The sequence below is a fragment of the Schistocerca gregaria genome, unplaced genomic scaffold (assembly GCF_023897955.1).
Source record: "Schistocerca gregaria isolate iqSchGreg1 unplaced genomic scaffold, iqSchGreg1.2 ptg000178l, whole genome shotgun sequence".
NCBI lineage: Eukaryota > Metazoa > Arthropoda > Insecta > Orthoptera > Acrididae > Schistocerca > Schistocerca gregaria.
The window spans coordinates 2,139,811-2,149,212 of NW_026061728.1; the positions used below are offsets into that span (position 1 = coordinate 2,139,811).

Here is a 9,402-nt window from a genome sequence, read left to right on the forward strand (position 1 = left end):
TCACCTTCAAATACAGTTTCCTTGCGACTGACAGAGACGTAGGCAAAGTTTAAAGTTGCTATTTCCATTAAATCTCGTAAATCAGAAAAACGGTAATTTACACCTGCAGCGGAACAAAATCCCGTTCCGCCCAGCGTCTGGCTCGAACCCACGACCCTGGGATTAAGAGTCTGACGCTCTACCGACTGAGCTAGCCGGCTTCCTCGGTGGATACCTGCCGGGTAGCACGTCACACACTACTCGTTTGGGTTGGGTGGTCCCATACAGAATCTCTCCATGATGCCTAATGTTTTCCTAAAGTCACACTCGTCACGTACTTCACTTTTATGTCATAATCATTTCTGAGAGGTAAAGAAATTGCATGACAACATGCAGAGCTAGTGGCGTCAAAATTAACACACATACTTTATGTGACTCAAAAGCCGAACGAGTTACTTTCCGACGTTGTTTTAGATGTGCAAGTGATAGTCAAAACTCGCTGTGTCGGCACTCTGCCGACCATTTCGCTAGTTAACACCGGTCTTGTTGTGTGTGTTTCAAGCTCAAGAGCATCTCCAAGCAAAAAATGGTCAACAGCAACATTCAGACGGTTCCGTACTGCTCAATTGCTACATTAAAACGTTATGTTTCTTTTTCAGAACTGGAGAAACACAAGCGTGACAGCATTCGAACCTGTAATCTTCAGATCCGAAGTCCGACGCCTTATCCATTAGGCCACACGGTCACTGACGACCAACATTTACATGTATACGACTCATCTCGAAACGCTCACACCCCTGAGGATTTGTGTTTTCGTTCTACACAGCCGCTGCCCCTTGCTCTTTCCCACCCATTCGTTACATTCAACCTCTGACGTGACCGACCAAATATAGACTGAGAAACAAGACCACACACTTTGTGCATTCGGAATCGAAGGCAGGGCGTAACTCGCCGCATTTGCTACGATGGCCATTTGCTACTTCTGCAGAAGCGGCGGCGGCGACGACGACGACGACGACGACGACGAATATCGCGAGAGGCTCTGAGATATGTGAGAAATACATCTATAAAATGTAATTCAGACTGCCTCGTCCCACCTGATGCTGTACCGCTTTGGCAAATGCTTTATCTGCGCCAGTCGCCTTAATCACATCAGAGAATAATTCTTAAAAAGACGCCTGTCGCTAATTGTTCGTCATCACAGGAACTGTTTGCTATACGGCCACGACGCGCAACTGATTTCCAAAATTAATCTTTCTCCTGTGAGGATGGAACTTACGACCCCTGGTTTATTATACCAGTACTCTACCACTGAGCTAAAGAAGCGCGGCCTAGCGGTACGCTTGGGTACTTCGTCCTTACGGTCGTCTGCATCATCAGACTTTAGCTGACAACACTTCATATTACCGGCTAATATTTGCAGCTATGGCGACAAATTACTGCTTGGCTACACATCTGACACGTAACCGATGTGCTCTCCAAACAACAACACTTGCATTTCAGAACATGTCTTTCACACATGTCTACAAAATCACCTTCACCTTCAAATACAGTTTCCTTGCGACTGACAGAGACGTAGGCAAAGTTTAAAGTTGCTATTTCCATTAAATCTCGTAAATCAGAAAAACGGTAATTTACACCTGCAGCGGAACAAAATCCCGTTCCGCCCAGCGTCTGGCTCGAACCCACGACCCTGGGATTAAGAGTCTGACGCTCTACCGACTGAGCTAGCCGGCTTCCTCGGTGGATACCTGCCGGGTAGCACGTCACACAGTACTCGTTTGGGTTGGGTGGTCCCATACAGAATCTCTCCATGATGCCTAATGTTTTCCTAAAGTCACACTCGTCACGTACTTCACTTTTATGTCATAATCATTTCTGAGAGGTAAAGAAATTGCATGACAACATGCAGAGCTAGTGGCGTCAAAATTAACACACATACTTTATGTGACTCAAAAGCCGAACGAGTTACTTTCCGACGTTGTTTTAGATGTGCAAGTGATAGTCAAAACTCGCTGTGTCGGCACTCTGCCGACCATTTCGCTAGTTAACACCGGTCTTGTTGTGTGTGTTTCAAGCTCAAGAGCATCTCCAAGCAAAAAATGGTCAACAGCAACATTCAGACGGTTTCGTACTGCTCAATTGCTACATTAAAACGTTATGTTTCTTTTTCAGAACTGGAAAAACATAAGCGTGAAAGCATTCGAACCTGTAATCTTCACATCCGAAGTCCGACGCCTTATCCATTAGGCCACACGGTCACTGACGACCAACATTTACATGTATACGACTCATCTCGAAACGCTCACACCCCTGAGGATTTGTGTTTTCGTTCTACACAGCCGCTGCCCCTTGCTCTTTCCCACCCATTCGTTACATTCAACCTCTGACGTGACCGACCAAATATAGACTGAGAAACAAGGCCACACACTTTGTGCATTCGGAATCGAAGGCAGGGCGCCCCTCGCCGCATTTGCTACGATTGCCATTTGCTACTTCTGCAGAAGCGGCGGCGGCGACGACGACGACGACGACAACGACGAATATCGCGAGAGGCTCTGAGATATGTGAGAAATACATCTATAAAATGTAATTCAGACTGCCTCGTCCCACCTGATGCTGTACCGCTTTGGCAAATGCTTTATCTGCGCCAGTCGCCTTAATCACATCAGAGAATAATTCTTAAAAAGACGCCTGTCGCTAATTGTTCGTCATCACAGGAACTGTTTGCTATACGGCCACGACGCGCAACTGATTTCCAAAATTAATCTTTCTCCTGTGAGGATGGAACTTACGACCCCTGGTTTATTATACCAGTACTCTACCACTGAGCTAAAGAGGCGCGGCCTAGCGGTACGCTTGGGTACTTCGTCCTTACGGTCGTCTGCATCATCAGACTTTAGCTGACAACACTTCATATTACCGGCTAATATTTGCAGCTATGGCGACAAATTACTGCTTGGCTACACATCTGACACGTAACCGATGTGCTCTCCAAACAACAACACTTGCATTTCAGAACATGTCTTTCACACATGTCTACAAAATCACCTTCACCTTCAAATACAGTTTCCTTGCGACTGACAGAGACGTAGGCAAAGTTTAAAGTTGCTATTTCCATTAAATCTCGTAAATCAGAAAAACGGTAATTTACACCTGCAGCGGAACAAAATCCCGTTCCGCCCAGCGTCTGGCTCGAACCCACGACCCTGGGATTAAGAGTCTGACGCTCTACCGACTGAGCTAGCCGGCTTCCTCGGTGGATACCTGCCGGGTAGCACGTCACACACTACTCGTTTGGGTTGGGTGGTCCCATACAGAATCTCTCCATGATGCCTAATGTTTTCCTAAAGTCACACTCGTCACGTACTTCACTTTTATGTCATAATCATTTCTGAGAGGTAAAGAAATTGCATGACAACATGCAGAGCTAGTGGCGTCAAAATTAACACACATACTTTATGTGACTCAAAAGCCGAACGAGTTACTTTCCGACGTTGTTTTAGATGTGCAAGTGATAGTCAAAACTCGCTGTGTCGGCACTCTGCCGACCATTTCGCTAGTTAACACCGGTCTTGTTGTGTGTGTTTCAAGCTCAAGAGCATCTCCAAGCAAAAAATGGTCAACAGCAACATTCAGACGGTTCCGTACTGCTCAATTGCTACATTAAAACGTTATGTTTCTTTTTCAGAACTGGAGAAACACAAGCGTGACAGCATTCGAACCTGTAATCTTCAGATCCGAAGTCCGACGCCTTATCCATTAGGCCACACGGTCACTGACGACCAACATTTACATGTATACGACTCATCTCGAAACGCTCACACCCCTGAGGATTTGTGTTTTCGTTCTACACAGCCGCTGCCCCTTGCTCTTTCCCACCCATTCGTTACATTCAACCTCTGACGTGACCGACCAAATATAGACTGAGAAACAAGACCACACACTTTGTGCATTCGGAATCGAAGGCAGGGCGTAACTCGCCGCATTTGCTACGATGGCCATTTGCTACTTCTGCAGAAGCGGCGGCGGCGACGACGACGACGACGACGACGACGAATATCGCGAGAGGCTCTGAGATATGTGAGAAATACATCTATAAAATGTAATTCAGACTGCCTCGTCCCACCTGATGCTGTACCGCTTTGGCAAATGCTTTATCTGCGCCAGTCGCCTTAATCACATCAGAGAATAATTCTTAAAAAGACGCCTGTCGCTAATTGTTCGTCATCACAGGAACTGTTTGCTATACGGCCACGACGCGCAACTGATTTCCAAAATTAATCTTTCTCCTGTGAGGATGGAACTTACGACCCCTGGTTTATTATACCAGTACTCTACCACTGAGCTAAAGAAGCGCGGCCTAGCGGTACGCTTGGGTACTTCGTCCTTACGGTCGTCTGCATCATCAGACTTTAGCTGACAACACTTCATATTACCGGCTAATATTTGCAGCTATGGCGACAAATTACTGCTTGGCTACACATCTGACACGTAACCGATGTGCTCTCCAAACAACAACACTTGCATTTCAGAACATGTCTTTCACACATGTCTACAAAATCACCTTCACCTTCAAATACAGTTTCCTTGCGACTGACAGAGACGTAGGCAAAGTTTAAAGTTGCTATTTCCATTAAATCTCGTAAATCAGAAAAACGGTAATTTACACCTGCAGCGGAACAAAATCCCGTTCCGCCCAGCGTCTGGCTCGAACCCACGACCCTGGGATTAAGAGTCTGACGCTCTACCGACTGAGCTAGCCGGCTTCCTCGGTGGATACCTGCCGGGTAGCACGTCACACAGTACTCGTTTGGGTTGGGTGGTCCCATACAGAATCTCTCCATGATGCCTAATGTTTTCCTAAAGTCACACTCGTCACGTACTTCACTTTTATGTCATAATCATTTCTGAGAGGTAAAGAAATTGCATGACAACATGCAGAGCTAGTGGCGTCAAAATTAACACACATACTTTATGTGACTCAAAAGCCGAACGAGTTACTTTCCGACGTTGTTTTAGATGTGCAAGTGATAGTCAAAACTCGCTGTGTCGGCACTCTGCCGACCATTTCGCTAGTTAACACCGGTCTTGTTGTGTGTGTTTCAAGCTCAAGAGCATCTCCAAGCAAAAAATGGTCAACAGCAACATTCAGACGGTTTCGTACTGCTCAATTGCTACATTAAAACGTTATGTTTCTTTTTCAGAACTGGAAAAACATAAGCGTGAAAGCATTCGAACCTGTAATCTTCACATCCGAAGTCCGACGCCTTATCCATTAGGCCACACGGTCACTGACGACCAACATTTACATGTATACGACTCATCTCGAAACGCTCACACCCCTGAGGATTTGTGTTTTCGTTCTACACAGCCGCTGCCCCTTGCTCTTTCCCACCCATTCGTTACATTCAACCTCTGACGTGACCGACCAAATATAGACTGAGAAACAAGGCCACACACTTTGTGCATTCGGAATCGAAGGCAGGGCGCCCCTCGCCGCATTTGCTACGATTGCCATTTGCTACTTCTGCAGAAGCGGCGGCGGCGACGACGACGACGACGACAACGACGAATATCGCGAGAGGCTCTGAGATATGTGAGAAATACATCTATAAAATGTAATTCAGACTGCCTCGTCCCACCTTATGCTGTACCGCTTTGGCAAATGCTTTATCTGCGCCAGTCGCCTTAATCACATCTGAGAATAATTCTTCAAAACACGCCTGTCGCTAATTGTTCGTCATCACAGGTGACTGTTTGCTATACGGCCACGACGCGCAACTGATTTCCAAAATTCATCTTTCTCCTGTGAGGATGGAACTTACGACCCCTGGTTTATTAGACCAGTACTGTACCACTGAGCTAAAGAGGCGCGGCCTAGCGGTACGCTTGGGTACTTCATCCTTACGGTCGTCTGCATCATCAGACTTTAGCTGACAACACTTCATATTACCGGCTAATATTTGCAGCTATGGCGACAAATTACTGCTTGGCTACACATCTGACACGTAACCGATGTGCTCTCCAAACAACAACACTTGCATTTCAGAACATGTCTTTCACACATGTCTACAAAATCGCCTTCACCTTCAAATACAGTTTCCTTGCGACTGACAGAGACGTAGGCAAAGTTTAAAGTTGCTATTTCCATTAAATCTCGTTAATCAGAAAAACGGTAATTTACACCTGCAGCTGATCAAAATTCCCTTCCGCCCAGCGTCTGGCTCGAACCCACGACCCTGGGATTAAGAGTCTGACGCTCTACCGACTGAGCTAGCCGGCTACCTCGGTGGATACCTGCCTGGTAGCACGTCACACAGTACTCGTTTGGGTTGGGTGGTCCCATACAGAATCTCTCCATGATGCCTAATGTTTTCCTAACGTCACACTCGTCACGTACTTCACTTTTATGTCATAATCATTTCTGAGAGGTAAAGAAATTGCATGACAACATGCAGAGCTAGTTGCGTCAAAATTAACACACATACTTTATGTGACTCAAAAGCCGAACGAGTTACTTTCCGACGTTGTTTTAGATGTGCAAGTGATAGTCAAAACTCGCTGTGTCGGCACTCTTCCGACCATTTCGCTAGTTAACACCGGTCTTGTTGTGTGTGTTTCAAGCTCAAGAGCATCTCCAAGCAAAAAATGGTCAACAGCAACATTCAGACGGTTTCGTACTGCTCAATTGCTACATTAAAACGGTATGTTTCTTTTTCAGAACTGGAAAACACAAGCGTGACAGCATTCGAACCTGTAATCTTCAGATACGAAGTCCGACGCCTTATCCATTAGGCCACACGGTCACTGACGACCAACATTTACATGTATACGACTCATCTCGAAACGCTCACACCCCTGAGGATTTGTGTTTTCGTTCTACACAGCCGCTGCCCCTTGCTCTTTCCCACCCATTCGTTACATTCAACCTCTGACGTGACCGACCAAATATAGACTGAGAAACAAGACCACACACTTTGTGCATTCGGAATCGAAGGCAGGGCGTCCCTCGCCGCATTTTCTACGATGGCCATTTGCTACTTCTGCAGAAGCGGCGGCGGCGGCGGCGGCGACGACGACGACGACGACGACGACGACGACGACGACGAATATCGCGAGAGGCTCTGAGATATGTGAGAAATACATCTATAAAATGTAATTCAGACTGCCTCGTCCCACCTTATGCTGTACCGCTTTGGCAAATGCTTTATCTGCGCCATTCGCCTTAATCACATCTGAGAGTAATTCTTAAAAAAACGCCTGTCGCTAATTGTTCGTCATCACAGGTACTGTTTGCTATACGGCCACGACGCGCAACTGATTTCCAAAATTAATCTTTCTCCTGTGAGAATGGAACTTACGACCCCTGGTTTATTAGACCAGTGCTCTACCACTGAGCTAAAGAGACGCGGCGTAGCGGTACTCTTGGGTACTTCGTCCTTACGGTCGTCTGCATCATCAGACTTTAGCTGACAACACTTCATATTACCGGCTAATATTTGCAGCTATGGCGACAAATTACTGCTTGGCTACACATCTGACACGTAACCGATGTGCTCTCCAAACAACAACACTTGGCTCTCAGAACATGTCTTTCACACATGTCTACAAAATCACCTTCACCTTCAAATACAGTTTCCTTGCGACTGACAGAGACGTAGGCAAAGTTTAAACTTGCTATTTCCATTAAATCTCGTTAATCAGTAAAACGATAATTTACACCTGCAGTGGAACAAAATTCCGTTCCGCCCAGCGTCTGGCTCGAACCCACGACCCTGGGATTAAGAGTCTGACGCTCTACCGACTGAGCTAGCCGGCTACCTCGGTGGATACCTGCCGGGTAGCACGTCACACAGTACTCGTTTGGGTTGGGTGGTCCCATACAGAATCTCTCCATGATGCCTAATGTTTTCCTAAAGTCACACTCGTCACGTACTTCACTTTTATGTCATAATCATTTCTGAGAGGTAAAGAAATTGCATGACAACATGCAGAGCTAGTGGCGTCAAAATTAACACACATACTTTATGTGACTCAAAAGCCGAACGAGTTACTTTCCGACGTTGTTTTAGATGTGCAAGTGATAGTCAAAACTCGCTGTGTCGGCACTCTGCCGACCATTTCGCTAGTTAACACCGGTCTTGTTGTGTGTGTTTCAAGCTCAAGAGCATCTCCAAGCAAAAAATGGTCAACAGCAACATTCAGACGGTTTCGTACTGCTCAATTGCTACATTAAAACGTTATGTTTCTTTTTCAGAACTGGAAAAACATAAGCGTGACAGCATTCGAACCTGTAATCTTCAGATCCGAAGTCCGACGCCTTATCCATTAGGCCACAAGGTCACTGACGACCAACATTTACATGTATACAACTCATCTCGAAACGCTCACACCCCTGAGGATTTGTGTTTTCGTTCTACACAGCCGCTGCCCCTTGCTCTTTCCCACCCATTCGTTACATTCAACCTCTGACGTGACCGACCAAATATAGACTGAGAAACAAGACCACACACTTTGTGCATTCGGAATCGAAGGCAGGGCGTCCCTCGCCGCATTTGCTACGATGGCCATTTGCTACTTCTGCAGAAGCGGCGGCGGCGACGACGACGACGACGACGACGACGAATATCGCGAGAGGCTCTGAGATATGTGAGAAATACATCTATAAAATGTAATTCAGACTGCCTCGTCCCACCTGATGCTGTACCGCTTAGGCAAATGCTTTATCTGCGCCAGTCGCCTTAATCACATCTGAGAATAATTCTTAAAAAGACGCCTGTCGCTAATTGTTCGTCATCACAGGTGACTGTTTGCTATACGGCCACGACGCGCAACTGATTTCCAAAATTCATCTTTCTCCTGTGAGGATGGAACTTACGACCCCTGGTTTATTATACCAGTACTCTACCACTGAGCTAAAGAAGCACGGCCTAGCGGTACGCTTGGGTACTTCGTCCTTACGGTCGTCTGCATCATCAGACTTTAGCTGACAACAATTCATATTATCGGCTAATATTTGCAGCTATGGCGACAAATTACTGCTTGGCTACACATCTGACACGTAACCGATGTGCTCTCCAAACAACAACACTTGCATTTCAGAACATGTCTTTCACACATGTCTACAAAATCACCTTCACCTTCAAATACAGTTTCCTTGCGACTGACAGAGACGTAGGCAAAGTTTAAAGTTGCTATTTCCATTAAATCTCGTTAATCAGTAAAACGATAATTTACACCTGCAGTGGAACAAAATTCCGTTCCGCCCAGCGTCTGGCTCGAACCCACGACCCTGGGATTAAGGGTCTGACGCTCTACCGACTGAGCTAGCCGGCTACCTCGGTGGATACCTGCCGGGTAGCACGTCACACAGTACTCGTTTGGGTTGGGTGGTCCCATACAGAATCTCTCCATGATGCC

The 9,402-nt window shown here is 46.4% G+C and overlaps 1 non-coding gene across 1 annotated transcript; it reads right to left on the reverse strand.

The window, feature by feature from the left end:
- Positions 1 to 7,318: 7,318 nt before the first annotated feature.
- On the reverse strand, positions 7,319 to 7,390 carry Trnai-aau (transfer RNA isoleucine (anticodon AAU)). The gene has a single exon. It is a non-coding gene; the product is annotated as a tRNA-Ile (tRNA).
- Positions 7,391 to 9,402: the final 2,012 nt, after the last annotated feature.